The sequence below is a fragment of the Protopterus annectens genome, chromosome 5.part0 (genome assembly GCF_019279795.1).
Source record: "Protopterus annectens isolate FY-2018-M chromosome 5.part0, PAN1.0, whole genome shotgun sequence".
Classification (NCBI taxonomy): domain Eukaryota; kingdom Metazoa; phylum Chordata; order Ceratodontiformes; family Protopteridae; genus Protopterus; species Protopterus annectens.
Window position 1 is genome coordinate 1,861,157,501 of NC_056735.1, and position 17,964 is coordinate 1,861,175,464.

General features: G+C 46.0%; 1 protein-coding gene across 1 annotated transcript in view; it reads right to left on the reverse strand.

Annotated features, from left to right (window-relative positions):
* Positions 1-17,964, reverse strand: part of SUGT1 (SGT1 homolog, MIS12 kinetochore complex assembly cochaperone) — a 1,565,243-nt gene that overhangs the window by 1,105,721 nt on the left and 441,558 nt on the right. Inside the window, exon 5 of the mRNA XM_044071688.1 lies at positions 1,477-1,517. The gene's annotated coding sequence lies outside the window, so the exon portion shown is untranslated. The remainder of the gene's footprint in view (positions 1-1,476; positions 1,518-17,964) is intronic.

Consider the following 17,964-nt stretch of genomic DNA (forward strand, 5'->3'; position numbering starts at 1 on the left):
CCTTTCGGTCTTTGAAAAAACCTGTGCTGGTTATGGTGGTTGGTTTGTCTTTTGAGCCTTTCCTAAAAAAGGCACTATGGGGACGGCAAGAGCCTTGGCCAATATTCGAAAACCTAGGGGTGACAGGTGCAACCCAGCTCTGGCAAAACAGCGAGGCTTGTCTATCATGTCATCCCAGGCAGACAGACACTGGATCCCCTTAGAATGACACCAGAAGCTTAGCAAATTGTTGAAATCATCAATATATATATAGATATATATATATATATATATATATATATATACACATGTGTGTGTGTGAGTATACATATATATATATATATATATATATATATATATATATATATATATATATATATATATATGTGTACACACACATGCGTATATGTATACATACACAGATGGACGCACGCGTGCGCCCACACACACACAAGAGTAATGGACAAAGGCAAGTTCAGAAATCTGGATTAAGGCCAACTCAACAGACTTATGACACAACCAGAGAAATGCATGCTCAACTTACTGCAGCAACAATGATGTGAAAAAAAAGCACCAGTTGGTGACCATACCATGACATTACTGCTAGTGTTGAAATTACTGCTAGTGTTGAAATTAATCTATCAGGTCTGGGGGAGATCTGGAAGTTGGGTTAATCTGTCAGGAATCCCAATTACAAGAATATCAACGTTATGCAGAATGCACTTAAAAATCTGGAAATGTATGTATTTTGCAAACAGGGTATCTCACTGTAATCTAGCTCTCTCCACCGCCACCCAATTAATCTAAGAGCCACCTTTTTATTTTCTATTACTTGTAAATGTCTGCCCTCCTCTTCCCAGATTTCATCAACAATAGCTCCTACTCAGTCTGAAATGACCTTACGCCATCATCTTACAATCTTCAATGCTACAGAAGAGACTCTTTAACAAAGTAGCAGCTAATATCTGGAAGTCACTACTCACGAACATAAAACATAAGTGGCAGACCCACCAGAACCTTTCCAGATACCTCTAAAAGTCAAACCTATCTGACTTAAAATTCAGTGTATATTCCTATTGCCTAGGTTGTGGCTGAAGAGGGTCATTCCATTGGCCCTTCTCAGTTAACATAAGTGTTTTTGAATAAATAAGGACTAAACGACCAAAGACTGGAAAATCACTGTGATGTAAAGCCCTGCTGCCTTAGTTAAAAGGAAAACAGTAAACTGGTACATATAAAGCTTTGTGGTTGATATGCTTGTACATCAAAGGGCTGTGCCTTAGCCTTTCTGTTTCAGACTTAAAACAAAGACCTATAGAATGGAAGAAATCAGGACCCACCACAACAAATATAGTTAATTTCTTTACATAACACCACCCATACGAACTATTAGATTTAAATGATTCTTTCATACAGTCTTAGAATTGTAAGACAATAAAAAAATACCCATAATGGTTCCACAGATATCTTGTGCTTAAGTTTCTTTACACAGCTTACCTAATCTTAGGAGCAGAAGTATGATGTTCAGCCACTGGCGTCTGTTTAAAAAAGAATACAACATAAACAAAATATTTTTCCTGCATGATACTTTATTCTGCTTAATAATGACAGCAATATGCACAGAATCTAGTACTACAATTTAAATGCATATACAAATGACAGGAAATTGCCACAACTCTCACTTGCTATGATTTAGAAATACCATTGTAAATTTTGACTTTACCTTTGTACCCTTCAGATTAATTTTAGAGTTTCGTCCTGACAAAAACAATACAGTGCACCGTATCTACAAAAATATTAATTACCTGAAGTCTAGAAATGTGTAGACCTACGTCCCTTTATAATAAGTCTCTTTTAGCCCTTGCTGTGATCTGAAAGGTCACTGTTACGACTTGCAATGCTTACAGACTGAGGTATAGAAAGTAGATAACTTCTCAAATGTTAAAAATCAATTCACTCTATACAGCATAAGCAAAAATTAAACAAAAAGCACAACTTTAAGCTTTCAGAAAATAACTACAAATGGTCTGTGGTCAATAAGACCACAAAATACTGTTATGTGAATGCTCATTTTAACTAGAAAGGATCAAGACAGACTTCATAAGGGGGCAGAGGCAATGGCACTGTACTTCATTATAAAGTGGGAAAACAATCAGTAGCCACAATTTTAGCAGTCATCCTTTCCAATCCAAGACCTATGCTGGCACCTATGATGCCTAGTATGAAAGGTGGATTTACTACCACAGTCTTCTTAACCTTAAACAGACACAAAAAAAGAAAAAGAAGAAAATGAATTTAGGCAATTTCTTTTTTTATTGAATATCTTACCTTTTAACCAAACACATACAGAGGATACAGAAAGGGTTTTAAGAGCACTCACCATTTTAGTTGCTTTTAAAGACATCTTTCAACACTGTGCAATATACTTGGTTCCATCCTTCTTCTGGCTTAAAATCTCATGCTTCCACACTCAGGGAAAGCAAGCCCCCAAACCTCACTCTACAAATTAACTTCTAATTCTGCCCTCTTATAAAGATTAAAGGGTGCAACAAGCCACCAAGAACTACAGTTTCAGACAACACCTAGACCAAGCTAAAAAAAAATTAGCTCCTGAAACATAACTACTAGAGGTAACAATGCCACATGTGTCAACTACAGTAATTCCGTAAATGGAGGGCAAAAGAGAGTAATGCAGCCACTTTCTCAAAGACCAACTTGTATGTGCAGCAAACACATCCATAATTTCAATGCATGGTCACTTAGCATGGACTTCTGAGGAACCTCATGACCATCAAAACACATTACCATGTAAATGGCTGTATATTAAACTACATCAAGATCGCCTAACATGAGGAACAACTCACTGATCTTGAAAAATTGGCAGTGAAAAAAGTACAGTTTTGTACCTACCATAAATGTAGATGTCCGAGAGGAATGCATCTGCAGTCCTTACAAATGGGTTGTCCTGTCGTCAGGCAGCCCTTGATCGGCGGATTCCAAAGTCTGGGTCCGGCTTCGCTGGTGTCGCACTTCACCCGACGTCATTGCGGCAGTTTTCGGGTATAAAGGCATCAGCCGACGCCATTTTCCTCAGTGTTTCTTGCCCCAGATGCCAGGTGCCCTCTTGGTAGGCTAAATTTGGATAAAAGTCAAAGTTTCCAAATAATAGAGAGCAAACACACAAAATAAACATGTATGTACATATATACAAACAAATACACCATAATAGATCCCCCCCAAGCTAGCTGCAGATTGGTAAGTACCCTAGGAGTACCTCAGAGGGGAAGGAGGGAGGGTAATCCTGACTGCAGATGCATTCCTCTCGGACATCTACATTTATGGTAGGTACAAAACTGTACTATGTCCTTCAAGGATGCATCTGCAGTCCTTACAAATGGGTAGAATACCATAGCTAAACTAGGGAGGAGGAAATGAGAATAGATTATGGTGTAGTCAGGATCCCTTGCAAAACAGCAGTGGCAAAGCCAGCACGGGATCTAGAGTATAGAGGTAAGTTATAATGCTTGGCAAATGTATGCACGGAGGTCCAAGTAGCAGCCTCTATAATGTCCTTGGTAGCCACTCCTAGTAAGAAAGCTGTGGTAGTGGCTGTGGCCCTTGTGGAGTGAGGCCTGATGTTCTCTGGAGTTTTCTTTCCATGGTAGGAGTAACAAAATCTAATGCAATGTCCTATCCATTTGGAGATTGTCTGTTTAGAAATTGGTTTTCCTTCTTTACCTGTTGCATAAGCTACCAGAAGCTTGTCAGTTCTTCTATTGTTTTTTGTCCTGTCCAGGTAGTAGCGTAATTGCCTGTGTACATCCAAGGTATGTAAAAGCTTTTCTCCCCTGTTCTGTGGATTGGGGAAGAATGTAGGAAGGTGCATAGCCTGATTTAAAGAGACTCTGGATACCACCTTAGGCATAAATGTAGGATTCGTTCTCATGGACACTATCTTGATGGAAGATCAGGAAGGGTTGTACTGCCATTAATGCTTGTAGTTCAGAGACCCTTCTTGCTGAAGTTATTGCCAGCAGGAAGGCAGTCTTCCAGGATAAGTATTGCAAGTCTGCTGTAGCTGCTGGCTCGAAAGGAGGCAGAGTCAGTTTTTCTAGCACAAAGTTCAAGTCCCATGCTGGCAATGGAGGTTTCCTGGGAGGTTTTACATTTTAATTCCCTCAGAAACTGTCTGAGCAGAGGATGCGAGAAGACAGGAGGATCCAAGCTGTATTGTGCTGAAATAGCTGATGCATGTATCTTGATGGAGGAATAGGACAGGCCTGTGTGGTAGAGCTCAGCCAAGTACTCCAGGATGTTGGCTATGTTCACCAGTGTCACATCTTGCCCTTTTGCAGCGCTCCAGATGAGATATCTTTTCCATTTTGCTGCATAATTCTTTCCTGTTGAAGGTCTGAGCCTCAGGATTATGTCCTTAACCCTTTGGGATAAATTTGTGCTAATTTCTGTCATGTAATGTTCCAGGCAGTTAGTTGCAGAGTTTTTAGGCTTGGATGCAGAATGTTGTAGTTGTTCTGTGTCAGCAGTAATGGGATCAGTGGTAGTTTCCATATTTGCTCCCTGGACATGCTCCTCAGTAGTGGGTACCAATGTTGTCTTGGCCAGTCTGGGGCTATCAGAATGATCCTCGGACGTTCCTCTTTGATCTTGAGAAGCACTTTGTGCATCAAAGGAAGTGGTGGGAATGCGTATGCTGTCATGCTTTTCCAACTGAAGGATAGAGTCCACCTTCCAAGCAAGTGGGTGGTAAGTCCTTGTGCAGAATTTCTTTAACTGGTGATTGTACGGGGATGCAAACAAGTCTATTTGTGGTAATCCCCATTTCCTTGTGATGGCTTTGAAGATGTCCGGATGCAGCATCCATTCGTGGGCATCTGTTATAGTTCTGCTTAATATGTCTGCTAGAATGTTTTCCTTCCCTGGAACATAAATTGCCTGTAACTGAAGGTTGTAACCCAGAGCCACATCCCATAGGTCTAGTGCCAGCCGGCATAGTGGGTATGAGTGTGTGCCTCCCTGTTTGTTGATGTACCACATAACTGTGGTGTTGTCTGTCCTTATCAACAGCTGGCCTTCGTGGAGAAGAGGTCTGAATGCCTGGACTGCCAATTTTACTGCCATCATTTCTTTTAGATTTATGTGCAGATGCAGTTGGTCTTGAGTCCATAGGCCTTGAATGCACTTGTCCATCATGTGTGCCCCCCAACCGAGGTCTGAGGCATCTGTCGTGATAGTTTGTCTTGGATGACTTTTGCTGAAGGGCAGTCCTGTGTTTGATTGACAGGCCTGTGCCCACCATAAGAACTCTTGTTTCAGGCATGGGATCATTGGAATTTTGGTTTCCAGGCTGTGCTTGTGCTGAGACCACAAATTCTTTAGGTACCACTGTAGCTTTCTCATATGAAGCCTGGCATGAGGGACCAGAATTATGCAGGATGCCATGAAGCCTAGAGCTTGTAACACTTTTCTTGCAGTTAGATGGCTCTGCTTTGTTAATGCCAAAAAGTAGAGAGGAAGTTGTTCTTTCTTTTCTGCAGTTAGAAATGCCATTTGTTTGGATGTGTCCAGTTCTGCACCCAGAAAGGTTATTATTTGGGATGGAATCAGCCTTGACTTTTTTGAATTGACTGTGTATCCCAGGGCTTGAAGCAGGTAGATGACTCTTTGTAAGTCTTCTGTTAATTTGTTTTTGTTGTCCGCTTGTATCAGGCAGTCGTCCAGGTAGGGATAGATTTGAATCCCCTGAAGTCTGCAATGAGCGATTACTGATGCCAGGCATTTCGTGAACACTCTGGGCGCAGTAGATAAGCCAAAGGGCAATGCTGAGAATTGATAATGCTCTGATCCTGCAAGAAATCTGAGGTATCTTCTGCAAATTGGTCTGATGGGGACGTGCAGGTATGCCTCCTTGAGATCTAGAGTTACCAGCCAAGACTCCTTGCCCAGCATGGGAAGAAGCTGCTGTAGAGTCAGCATTTTGAATTTTGGAACAATGAGGAATGTGTTTAGAGCGGACAGATCTAGAATAGGCCTCCATTTGTTTTCTTTTCTTGGTACCAGGAAGAGCCTGGAGTAAAATCCCTTCCCTTGCTCCATAGATGGTACCTTTTCCACAGCTCTCATTCTTAATAATTGAGATATTTGTTTTAGAGCTTCTGCCCTTTGAGTAGGTGGTAGGTTTGGCATTCCTCTCTTTCCTGGTAGAGTATGGAAATGGAACCTGTAACCTTGGTCTATAGTTTGCAAAATCCATTTTTCTCTTGTAATGCAGTGCCAGTTTCTTGAAAATAAGGTTAGCTTTCCGCCTAAGGGTGCTTCTAGTTGTTCCCTGGTAGGCGGTGTCACCGCCAAGTCACTGTGATTGAGTTGTTGTAGTGGTGGTGGCTGTGTCCGTGCCTCGTTGGTTGTTACCCTGCCACTGGCGACCCCTGTAGGCACCTCTGGTGTGGTCTCTGCCTCTGGAGCGCCTGTTCCTGCCTCTTTGTGCCTTAGAGGACTCTGGAAAGGACCAATTCTTGGAGGGCCAATTCCTGCTAAACCTTGGAGGTTGAACTTGTAAGAAATCTTTTACGGTTTGCACAGAATTTGCTTTCTCTTCCATCTTTTTGAGAACCTGTTGTGCGGGGGCACCAAATAAATTGACCTTGTCCATAGGTGCATCCAAAAGCTTAGATTTGATATGGTCTGGTAATGCCTGTTCTTTCAACCATGCATGCCTCCTGATAACTGTGCCCGTCATGGCTGATCTAAAGGAAGCCTCCAGTGCATCATAGCCACATTTTAAAGAATGGTTACTAACCTGCTGAATGTTATGTAACATTTCTTGAACATACTTTTTATCTAAAGATTCTTCAGAGGACAGTTTTTCAGTCAACTGGTCAAGCATAAACTCTTGATATTGAATCATATGGAATTGGCAATTCAAAGCTCTAGCTGACAAAGTAGCAGAGGTGTAAACTTTTTTACCCCATCTCTCTAAGGACCTGGAATCCCTTTCAGAGGGGAGGGGGTTTTTAGAAGAAGTAGCTGCTACAGCTTTAGGGCCCTGGGAGATAGTCTCTGGATCTGCAAAAGGGGCCTTATATAAGTGGTGATGAGTGTCCGGGACCCTGTAGTACCTATCTGGTTTAACAGGAGCCAGAGGTAAAGTATCAGGAGAAGTGCAAGCATCATTAAATGCATCATCAACAACAGATAGGACTGGAGGAATAGCTAAAGGCCTATGCTGTGGTAAGTGTAGAAAGGTCCTAAGCCTTTTTCTTGAGTCTGAGAATTCTTGGCCCTGCCACTGGAATTGTTCCCTCATAGCATGCAAGGTTTCCCCAAAGGAAAATTCCTCAGGAGGAGAGGCTGAAGGAATGGACTCCTCAGCATTGGAATCTTCGTAAGGAGAATAAGAAGCCTCAGGAGGATCAGAATGTTCTGAATCATCAGAAGAATCATCTGTGGCTACTGGCTCAGGGGGCTCTGCTCTAGGTCTCTTTTCTGGAGGAGGGAGAGAGGCCCTGTCTGGATGGGGCTGGGATCCTCGGATTAAAATGATGAGATCCTGTGCCAAAGAAAGCATATGGGAGCTGGTGCTGGGCCTGTGAGAGGGGGGCTTGGCAGGCACTGGCTTGGAAGTTTTGGCTGCTTTAGCCCTGGCAAAGGCCTTAATAGACATAGCTGGAGGAGGCCTAGCAGCTCCACGTGCAGGAGTAGAAATATCTAGTGGAATGGTGTCAGATAAATCCTGTGAAATCGCAACAGAAGGCTGGATTTCAGAAGCCGTTTCTACCAGAATGGAAGAGGCCTCGGTAGAAGGCAAGTTGTCGGCTGAAGAAAGAACCGCTTGCTCGGTTTCGGCCAAAACAGAGACACTCGCGGATTGCTTGGCCGTGGTTTCAGCCAAAACCGCGGACCGCGAGTGTCGGTCCTTTTCTTTGCGTTTTTTAGTTATTTGCGTAGTCGGAGGATCCGACGGCATAATGTAGGCAAAATCGGAGCCGAAAATCTGTTCAGCAAAGTCCGAGCGACATCTCAGCGTCCGCCGGTTAAAAGAAGCACAGGCTAGACAAGCTGCTACGTCGTGGTCTGGGCCTAAACAGTGTATACAATAGGAGTGGAAATCTTTATGAGGTATTTGTTTCCCACAAGATAAACAGTTATTAACTTTCTCTGACATCGGCTGAGGCAAGAAAGAGTCCCCAACGGGGTACTTAGCTTTATAGAAGTCTTCGAAGTAGTATTCCGTAGAATTATCTCTGGATCTGACCGACCGGCACTTGCGAACAGCTTCTGCTTCGGGCGCCACGCGGCAAGAAAGACTGAGGAAAATGGCGTCGGCTGATGCCTTTATACCCGAAAACTGCCGCAATGACGTCGGGTGAAGTGCGACACCAGCCGAAGCCGGACCCAGACTTTGGAATCCGGCCGACCGAAGGGCTGCCTGACGACAGGACAACCCATTTGTAAGGACTGCAGATGCATCCTTGAAGGACATCATCAAAAAGAGCGCCTTCAATCATATTATGCGAGACTGGGACAGCCATGCTACCCACAACAAATATGCCAATGCCTCCTTGACATAAATTTTTACTAACTCAAACAGATAGTGAAAAATTCTACCAAGAGATTAAACATCGTTTTCTCCTTACCATGAATATCCTCAATAGTTGTACAGTCTCTATCATCCCTTCTGTTATCAAATTAAGTGAAACAGTATTACTATCCATCAAAACAAAAAAACGAAGTTATGTACTCACCGTAACGTTCCATCCGAGTAGTTGTACTTCATTTGTCTTCAACCTGTGGGTTACGGATCTGTATTGGATCCAAGCCGGCAACTTTTACTAGCATCAGCTCCGAGCTCCAAAATCCTCCCCTTACCCATAATACACCTCCGCTATCTTCCATCACCAGATCGAGCTTGCTGAACTTGTACTGAGAACCCGACCTGAAAGATTTACATGTGACCTATACTGCAGTCCATAGGATGATCATGCGCCAAGGTCCGGGAGGAGGAGGGAGGGACAGTTGAAGACAAATGAAGTACAACTACTCAGATGGAACATTATAGTGAGTACATAACTTCTTTATCTGAATTAGTTTATTTCATTTGGTCTTCAACCTGTGGGACAGAGTTCCCAGCTACTAAAACTCCTGGGAGGCCCTCATGGAAGGATATTCTGCAGCACCTTGGAACCAAAGGATTCTCTCTTTCTGGAAGTCAATCCAATTTGTAATGAGAAATAAATGTACAAGATGAGGACCAAGTAGCTGCAGAACAAATATCATCCAAAGACACTCTAGACTGAAAAGCTGAAGATGTAACCATGGACCTTGTGGAATGAGCTTTCGTCTGACCTGGAGGGGACATGCCTTTGTCCTTATAGACCTGCAGGATGCATGAAGAAATCCATCTAGCTATAGTGACCTTGGAGACAGGTTTCCTCAAAAAAGATTTACAGAAGGATACAAATGATCAGATTTACAGAAATTGTTTGTCCTGTGTAAATAGAATCATAACTGTCTATGAACATCCAACATGTAGAGTTTGTATTCCATCTTGTTAGCAAAATTAGTTAAAAATACAGGCAAACTGATGGTCTGATTGATATTGGCTGGTGATGCTACCTTAGAAAGAAAGGATGGATTGGTTCAAAGGGAAACCATACCTTTGTAAAAAAAATCATGTAAGAAATTTTGATGGACAAGGCCTTTTAGTTATGTACTTACCATAACTTTGGATGTATGGGATCCATCTCGCCTACATTCTGTACATATGGGTTCGGAGCCGATCCTCGGCTCCGACTCGGCACGCTATACTACAGAACGAAGTCTCTTAATGGCTGAGCCTCCTCATATCCCAGGATGCCCCACTACTGCTTCCCCAGATCTTGTTTGTCCGCACACATGCACACACACACAGACTGTTGTTATAAGATTGCCAGGTGTTTCAAGAGAGGAAAAACAGTTGTATTCGGACCGTTCGGTCTCTTCTGGCCTCCAAGGCAGGGGGAAGGAGGGTGGGTTATTAGGAATGTAGGCGAGATGGATCCCATACATCTAAAGTTATGGTAAGTACATAACTAAAAGATGGAATGTGATCCTATCTCGCCTACATTCTGTACATATGGGACAGCGTCCCTAGCACCTAAATCCTGGGTGGCTCACTGGAAAACGGTCCGGAGAACCGTGGAACCGAAGGAAGCTCGGCCCCTGGATGCTACATTCAATTTGTAGTGAGAAATAAAGGTATGTAGAGAAGACCACGTAGCAGCTGCACAGATGTCATTAATAGAGAGCTTGGAATGAAAAGCTGCCGAAGTGGACATAGCTCTGGTAGAATGAGCTTTTACAGGAATTGTAAGCTCTTTATTTGAAATGCGATAAATATGACTGATACAGTCTCTGATCCATTTGGCAATAGTGACTTTCGTGACGGCTTTGCCCAATTTATTGTCTGAAAAAGACACAAACAGTTGATCTGATTTTCGTGCTTGTTGTGTCCTATCCAAATAGAAACGTAACTGCCTGTGCACATCTAAGGTGTGAAATGTATACTCAGCTCTGTCTGTATACTTAGGGAAAAAAAAAACTGGTAATTCCAGAGATTGTTGCAAGCAAAATTTAGAACAAACCTTTGGTATAAAGGATGGGTTTGGTCTTAGAGAAACTCTATCCTTGTGAAAAATCAGGTATGGTGGATTGATGCATAAGGCTTGAAGTTCTGAAACTCGCCTGGCTGATGTGATAGCAACTAGAAGGGCAGTCTTCCAAGAAAGAAATTTCAAGTCACAGGTTGCTGCCGGCTCAAAGGGGGGTGCGGTTAATGCGCCTAACACTACGTTAAGGTCCCACGGTGGTGCAGGATGCGATATAGGTGGCCTAAGAAGCCAAGCTCCTTTAATAAAGGCTTTGCACAACTTATTGCTCATTAAAGGTGGTTCTACGTTCTCATGAAAATTGGAAATAGCGCCAATTGAACTTTGATGGTGGACATCGAACAACCCTGGTTGAACAGGGAGGTTAAAAACTTCAGAACCTCTGACACAGAAGCTGTCATAGGGTCTAATCCTCGGAGTTGAGCCCAAATAGCAAACCTCTTCCATTTACTGCTATACATCTTTTTTGTAGAGTACTTGTGGGCCGAGGGCAAAATATGCATAACCTCAGGGTCGAAAGAATGGCTCCTAACTATGGTCGGAAGAGGAGTAGCCAAGCTGCTAGCTTCAATGAATGGAGGGACTGATGGAGCTGTCCTGACTGATGAATCAGAAGGTCCGGAACTTGGTCCAGGAACCAGGGACCGTCCAATGCATACTTGCGAAGAAAGGGGAACCATACTTGACGAGGCCAGTATGGGGCGATTAGAATCATTTTGCTTTCCAAGCGAATCGCCTTCTGAACCACCTTGGAGATAAGGGAAACCGGAGGAAAGGCGTATAGCAGGCCCGGGGGCCAAGCTTGGACTAGAGCATCTTTGGGGATTTCCCCCGGAGCTGGAATGAGAGAGAAGAACTGCTGGCATTTTGCATTGAGGGGAGTTGCAAAAAGATCACAACATGGGATTCCCCATCTCGTGAAAATCTGTGTTACCACTTTGTGATTCAAGGACCATTCGTGAGGGGAGAGAATAGTCCTGCTCAGTCTGTCGGCTATCACATTGGATGTCCCCGGAATGTGTGTTGCCACTAGAAAGCGTTTGGTAGCAATCGCCCAATCCCATACCTTCATGGCTTCTCTGCAAAGGGGGTAACATCTGGTCCCTCCTTGCTTGTTCAAGTACCAGACTACCGACATGTTGTCGGACTGAATGGCAATTGTCCCCTGGGGGAGGTGGTCGTGTAGTGCTTGCAACGTTAGAAGCACCGCCCTCATTTCCAGGATATTGATGTGGAGAAGATTCTCGTCGGAGTGCCACGTGCCTTGGACCGACCTGTCCAGATAATGTCCCCCCACCCTGTCTGGGAGGCGTCCGTAGTCAACGTGGCTATGGGGGATGGGGGAACGAAGGGTCGCCCCTGATCCAGGTTGGAGGAATAAAGCCACCAACGAAGATCCTGCTTGCACATCTCTGTTACCAATATGTGGTGACTGAGGGGGAGGTCTTGATAAGACCACTGGGCTAACAGGAGCCACTGGAGTATCCTCATATGTAACCTTGCAAAAGGAACGAGAAGAATGGTGGCTGACATGGAACCCAACAGCTGCAGGACCATTCTCGCTGGAGCTCGACGTCTGAGGAGTAACGCCTGCACTTGAGACTGCAATGTTGCTATCCTTTCTGCAGGAAGATAGACTCGCATCTGCCTTGAGTCTATTTCTGCACCAATAAACAGAATATGCTGTGACGGCCGCAATACGGATTTTGTCCAACTGAAGGTGATTCCTAAGGAGATAGTGGCTGCTAGAGTTCTTAAGAGTAGATGCCTTGAGTTGGCAGTTAGGAGCCAGTCGTCTAGGTATGGAAACACCTGGAATCCTAGACTTCTCAGGTGAGCAGTCACCACTGCCAAACATTTGAACACCCTGGGGGCTGTGGTGAGACCAAATGGCAGTGCACGGAACTGGAAATGACTGTCCTCTAGGCTGAAGCGCAAGTGTCTCCTCGACGCCTGATTTACCATAATGTGATAATAGGCGTCCTTGAGATCTATGGAGCACATCCAAACACCCTTCTCCAGGAGCGGGAGAATGGTTTGCAAGGTGACCATCCGGAATTTGGACTTTTTCACTGATCGGTTTAATTTGCTGAGATCCAAAATGGGCCTCAAGTCCCCGGTCTTTTTTGGTACCAAAAAGAATCTCGAGTAAGTCCCTGATCCGGTCTCATCTGCGGGGACAGGTTGGATGACTCCTTTTTGAAGCAGCTTTGAAATTTCGATGCTGCCATATCCCGTTGACTGGGTGGCGGGTCCGGGATTCTTTGGGACGGTGGGGGGGGGGGGTTGATAGAAGGGAATGGTGTAACCTCCGGCAATGATTCGGAGCACCCATTGGTCCTGGGTGATACTTTCCCAGGCCTTTAGGTGCCTCGAAAAATGACCCCCGACTGGCTCCGGAGCTGCACAGTCGGGCACTCCTTCAGGGATGCTGGAAGGAGGAGGAGCCACAAAAGGACTCGCAGTCTCCAGTGTTGCGGGGGCCTCCGCAGCCTCTGGGACGGCGTCTCCCTGAAAAATTTCCCCTTCCTCTGCCTCTAGAAGGGGAATCGCTCTGCTGCGATGAGTAAGACTTTTGAGACTTACGGAACCACATTTTCCCTCCTCTTCGAGCCTTGGGATAAGGCCTGAAGGGAGTGGAAAAACGGCCCGGCAGTTAAAGTCTTGCCCTCCTGCTCGCAGCGAGTCAAAGTGTCCTTTACCTTGGGTCCAAAAAGGGAGGACCCATCGAAGGGGGCGTCGGCAAAGGAAGACTTAAAGGCCTCCACAAAATGACACAGGCATAGCCAGGCTTGTCTCCGTTGAGCAACACCTGTGCCCGCCGCTCTGCTCGCTCCCTCGGCTGCATACGAAATGAGCCTCATGGACGAGTTGGATAGGGAGGACAGGGTAGCCAACTGGGAGTTAACCGTCTGGGCCAACTGCTCAGGTAGGTTACCAGAGAGGGTATCTGAAAGCTCCTTGACCAGATACCTCTGCAATCTCGTAAAATGAGTCAGGTAATTCAGAGACCTTAATGTAAAGGTTGCTGAAGCAAGGGTGCGCTTCCGTGCGATCCATGCTCCTAGACTCCTTATTAGGAGGATGGACGGACGTTGAAGCCTCTGCCACATCTTGTTGGGTAGCAGATGCCACCACCAAGGCATCTACAGCCACAACTTTGGTAAGAGAGTCCTTATCCGGGGGTGCCGAAAGGAATTTATTGGGGCGAGCTGGCACCGGTTCAACAGAATCCGGATGTTCCCACGCCCTTCGAGAGATCAAATCCAGGAGCTCATCGAAGGGCGGAGACACCCAGGAGGCAGAGGGCTGAGCCCCGAAGGCCTCGAGGAACACCGACTCCTCAGCAGAAGGGGGTTTGGACTGCCAGTCGCCTCGTTGCTTAAGGACTTCCAAGATGTCCGCAAAGGATACATCATCCGAGGACAACTTGGGGGACCCTTCCGCATCATCGAGGTCGGTATCCGAGTGAGAGACTCATCAGGGGAGTCTGCGTGCTTCCTCTTGCACTGTTTCTTCCTCGGAAGTTTCTCCGAAGACGCTTCGGAGGGACCTCCCGGAAGAAGGGAACCCCCGACGGGGGTAACCTCAGGCCCCAGGGCTCCGCTGTCATGAGACAGAGGGACTGCAAAGGAACTAGTCTCCATGCCAAGGGAAGGTGGTGGTGAGAAGGTAGAAGTGGCCAGAGAGTATTTGGCCAAGGCACTCCTCATGGCCATGAAGGCGGGACCCCCAGAGTCCTGGGAAGGTTCAACCCCCAAGGCCACAACAGCAGACGGAACTCCCGCCGCCGACGCACCGAGAGGGAGGCTAGGAACCGAAAGAATCTGTCCCGAAGCGTCACCCCCGGGGCCGACAGAGGAGGTCCGTGTACCGAACACCGACCCGAAGGGCGGAGTTGGAGTTAGGGTCGTAGCCGACCCTACAACTTCCACTGGCTCCACCAACACCGACTCCAATGGTGCCGAAGCTGTTGGAGGAGGAACTAAGATGGCAGGGTGGGAAATCGGCTCCGGAGCTGACTGGGCCGGAGCAGTGACCAACTTTTGAAAGACCGGAGACTGAAAAAGCCTTTGAAGCACCCTGTCTACATCCAAATTGGACATCCTCGACGACCGAGAAGAGACCGACCAGGTCAGAGTTGACTTCTCTGCCGGCTCCGAAAGACTGGGGGACCGGCTCCGAATGGATTCGAGAAGTATCGGCGCCGAGGGAGGTTCCACCACTACTGCAATTTCCCTCGGAGCCGATGTGAACTTCGGCACCAAAGGGGAAGAGTCTGAGCGGGCAACCTTCATCGGCTCCGAAGGCAGTGGAGCCGATGAAGGCGACTCGCCTCTCGACGCCCGAGCTCTCGGCTCCAAAGTCAGAGGATTCGAGGCTGGAGACATCGAGGCAGACCGTTCTGCCCTTGGCTCCGAAGTCCGTGGAGCCGACGGAGAAGCCTGCCTAGACTTTTTTGCTGTCGGATCCGACGGGCTGGTCGGAGCCGAAGATTTTTTCTTCCTCGACGGGGAAGAAGAAGAAGATAGGGCTTCCTCAAAAGAAGGGGTAATAAGCCCTTTCAAAATCAACTTATTTTTCCTATCTTGGAGCACGCGAGAGGAAAAAGCGTGGCAAACGCTATAGGATTCCTGTAAGTGCCTCGGCTCCAAACAGTACACACAAAGCAAATGGTCGTCCGTAATGGACATTTTATAAGAGCATTTCGAACATTTTTTAAAACCAGATGGCCTATGTTCTTTTGACATGGCTATCTGTATCCAATAAACTTTAAAGGAAGAAGAAACTTTAACACTGACTAAAATAAAAACAGGTAGACTAAGGCAAGATCCCTCTAAGTTAAACGGGAACACTTGCCACCAAGAAAAAAATTCAATTTACCACAAAGTTGAAACAGTTAGAAAAAACACAAAGAGAAACTGTTAGACAGCCCTAACTGAAGCGCGAGGGCTAGGCAAAGGCCCCTCTAACTTAAACGGGGTCCTTTACCGTTGACAAAAACACAATTTTACCACAAACTTTGAAGAAAAACAGTCACACAACAATAAATAGCTGTTAAAACGGCTTTTGGGTAATTTTAGCAAAATTTCTGACAGAAATTTAAATACTAGAGGCACTTAGCTCAGCCAAGTCCGAGACCACGTCTATGCTGTAGAAGCGGCAAATGAGATCTGGGGAAGCAGTAGTGGGGCATCCTGGGATATGAGGAGGCTCAGCCAATAAGAGACTTCGTTCTATAGTATAGCGTGCCGAGTCGGAACCCATATGTACAGAATGTAGGTGAGATAGGATCACATTACATCTGTAATTCTGAAACCCTTTTTGCAGAGGTAATGGCCACCAAAAAAGCTGTTTTCCAAGATAAAAATTTCATATCTGCAGTTGCGGCAGGCTCGAAAAGCGGAGTGACCAAAGCTTAAAGAACCATAGTAAGGTTCCACGGGGGAACAGAATCTTTGACTGGGGGGGTGTAACAAAAAGGTGCCTTTGATAAAGGCTTTACACAGTCTGGAAGAGGCTGAAGAGACAGAATTCTTGCCCACATGAAAATGAGAAATGGCAGCCAACTGAACTTTGACAGTAGAAGAACTAGCTCAGTGTTGAAAAATATCAGCTAGAAAATCAAGAATGGCAAAATAGGGGCCGTGAAAAGGTCTAAACTCCTTTGAGAGGCCCAAAAAGAAAAACGTTTCCACTTGCTGCGATACACCTTCCTGGTCAAAGACTTATGAGCAGCTGCCAAAAATAGATCTAATTGAAGAGGACAGTCTGGGAGACCTAGCAATCACGGGAACTAGAGCAGCCAAGCTGAGCTTCAGGCTGTCCAGACTCAGATGAGGCACCCCCAAAGGGTGTGAAATTAAATCCTGAATGGAATCTAGAATCCAGGGTGAAGCCAGAAGGTGAGACCAAAGGAAGGCCAGAATGGGGCAATGAGGATCACCTTGCTCCCCAGTCGACGAGCTTTCTGTAGAAACCTCGAAATGAGAGGTACTGGCGGGTAAGCATACAGAAGACCGGGAGGCCAAGCATGAACTACAGCATCTCTGGGGGACTCCCCCAGCAGGGGGCTCAGAGCAAAAAAACTTGTTGCACTTAGCGTTAGAAGGAGATGCGAAGAGATCGCAGCAAGGTTGACCCCAGTCTCTGAAGATATGTTCCGCTACTGACAAATTCAGAGACCACTTGTAAGGCATCAGAATGGTCTGACAGCCTGTACGCCATGATGGTGGACCGTCCCGGAATGTGCGCTGTGATGAGAAAGCGACCAGTGGAGATCACCCATTTCCACACTCTCATGGCCTCAAGACAAAGGGGTAAAGATCTGGTCCCTCCCTGTTTGTTGATATACCAGACCACTGACATGTTGTCTGACTGAACAGCAATCATCACCAGATGAAGAAAGGCATGAAGGGCCTGCAATGCTAGAAGGACTGCCCTTATCTCTTGAACATTTATATGCAAGGTGGTCTGTATGGGGGACCACAGGCCTTGGACTGTCCTGCCCAAACAATGCCACCCCCACCCGAGTTGGGAGGCATCTGTGGTCACTGAGGTTTGGGCCAGGGCTGGAACAAAGGGTCATCCCTCTAAAATGTCCAGAGAGCTCATCCACAATATGAGGGGTGACCGACAGACTCGACTGAGTTGAACTGGATATGTCAATGGCAGTTCCAATAGGAACCATTGTACAGATAGAGTCCACTGTAGAATTTTCATGTGTAACTGAGCACACTGGAGAAAAGTTATGGTCTCTGCCATGAAGCCTAGGGCCCTCAATACCGATTCCGCCGTTGGAAGACGAGAACGGTAGATCAGGGCGACATGCATCCTCAGGTTTTGAACTCTCTCAGAGGTCAAGAGTATTTTGCACTGAAGAGTATCTATCCTGGCACCAATGTAGTCTATCACCTGTACAGGATCTAGGAGAGATTTGGATGCATTGATTGTGATCCCCAAATGCAGGGCAAGAGTCAGGAAATAATCCCTGGTTTGGGAAAGTAGACGCCTGGTGGGAGCAGTGAGGAGCCAATCGTCCAGGTACGGACAGACCTTAATCCCCTGAAGCCTCATGTGAGCTGCTACCATCGCCATCACTTTGGTAAAAACCCTGGCGGCTATGGTGAGACCAAAGCTAGGGCTCGAAATTGGTAATGATTGACTCCTAGCTGGAAGCGGAGGAACCTCCAGGAGCTTCTGTGTATTTTTATGTGATAGTAAGCATCCTGGAGGTCGAACGAGCACATCCAGTTGCTCTCTTGCAGGTACGGCATGATGTTGCATTAAGTGACCATTCAGAACTTCTCTTTAGTAACTG